The following is a 1,893-nucleotide window of genomic DNA, read 5'->3' as shown; positions in this document are numbered from 1 at the left end:
CTTAGAGCTTCTTCTTTCTCTATACTACTTCACTTGCTCTATTCATCAGCTCCCAAGAATTTAATTATCATTTCTATGCTGATAGCTAAAATTTATTTAACCCTCTGCTGATCTCCATTCTTGTATCTTCAACTGTGTATTGGACATATGAAATTGGGTGTCCAGGAAACATCTTAAACTTGACATGTCAAAAACTGAATTCATTGTCTTTCCTCTTAAAGCCCTCCTTCTTCCTCACTTCCCTGTTATTGTGGAAGGTATCACCATCCTCCCAGTCATCCAGGATCCCATCCTAGGGGACATCTTTGATTCCTCACTTTCTATGTCCCGCCTCCCCCATCTGTTTTCAAGGTCTGTTGATTTTACCCTCATAACTTCTCTTTCAAATCAACCTGGTACAACCTCTCATCACCTTATAATTGCACTATTGTAATAGCCTGCTGTTTGGTCTCACTGTTACAAGTATTTTCTCACTTTAGTTCATCCTTGAGTCAGTCACTAATGTTATTTACCTAAAGTTCAGGTCTTACCATGTCATCCCTCAACTCAGTAAACTCCAGTGGTTTCCTATTGCCTGAAGGATCAAATATAAAATCCTCTGGAATTCAGTCTTTCGTAAATTTTTAATCTCTGTTTTCCTCAGTTTATTCATCTGTAAAATATGATCTGATGAAGAAAATGGAAATCCATTCCAGTATTTTGCCAAGAGAACCCCAATTGGGGTTATGAAGAGATAGTCATGACTGAAAATGATTGAACCATAACATTTTTTTTCCAGTATTTTATTATCAGGTGATTTTCTTTTTCTTTTTCTTTCTTTTTTTCTTTTTTTTTTATTATAGTAACTTTTTATTGACAGAATCCATGCCAGGGTAATTTTTTTACAACATTATCCCTTGCACTCACTTCTTTCTGATTTTCCTCCACCCTCCACCCTCCCTAGATGGCAAGCAGTCCTATATATGTTGAATATGTCCTAGTATATCCTAGATACAATATATGTGTGCAGATCCAAACAGTTTTCTTGTTGCACAGGGAGAATTGGATTCAGAAGGTAAAAATAACCCGGGAAGAAAAACAAAAATGCAAACAGTTTACATTCATTTCCCAGTGTTTTTTCTTTGGATGTAGCTGTTTCTGTCCATCATTGATCAATTGAAACTGAATTAGGTCTCTTTGTCAAAGAAATCCACTTCCATCAGATTACATCTTCATACAGTATCGTTGTTGACATATATAATGGTCTCTTGGTTCTGCTCATTTCACTCAGCATCAGTTCATGTAATTCTCTCCAAGCCTCTCTGTATGCATTCTGCTGGTCATTTCTTACAGAACAATAATATTCCATAACATTCATATACCACAATTTACCCAACTATTCTCCAATTGATGGGCATTCATTCAATTTCCAGCTTCTAGCCACTACAAACAGGGCTGCCACAAACATTTTGGCACATACTGGTCCCTTTCCCTTCTTTAGTATCTCCTTGGGGTATAAGCCCAGTAGAAACACTGCTGGATCAAAGGGTATGCACAGTTTGATAACTTTTTGGGCATAATTCCAGATTGCTCTCCAGAATGGTTGGATTCGTTCATAACTCCACCAACAATGTATCAGTGTCCCAGTTTTCCTGCATCCCCTCCAACAATCATCATTATTTTTTCCTGTCATCTTAGCCAATCTGACAGGTGTGTAGTGGCATCTCAGAGTTGTCTTAATTTGCATTTCTCTGATCAACCGTGATTTGGGACCCTCTTTCATAGAAGAGGAAATCGGTTCAATGTCAGCATTTGAAAATTGACTGTTAATATCCTTTGACCATTTATCAATTGGAGAATGGCTTGGTTTCTTATAAATTAGAGTCAGTTCTCTATATATTTTGGAAATGAGGC

The sequence above is a fragment of the Sarcophilus harrisii genome, chromosome 3 (assembly GCF_902635505.1).
Source record: "Sarcophilus harrisii chromosome 3, mSarHar1.11, whole genome shotgun sequence".
Lineage (NCBI taxonomy): Eukaryota > Metazoa > Chordata > Mammalia > Dasyuromorphia > Dasyuridae > Sarcophilus > Sarcophilus harrisii.
Note: the sequence above shows the minus strand (reverse complement) of the source record.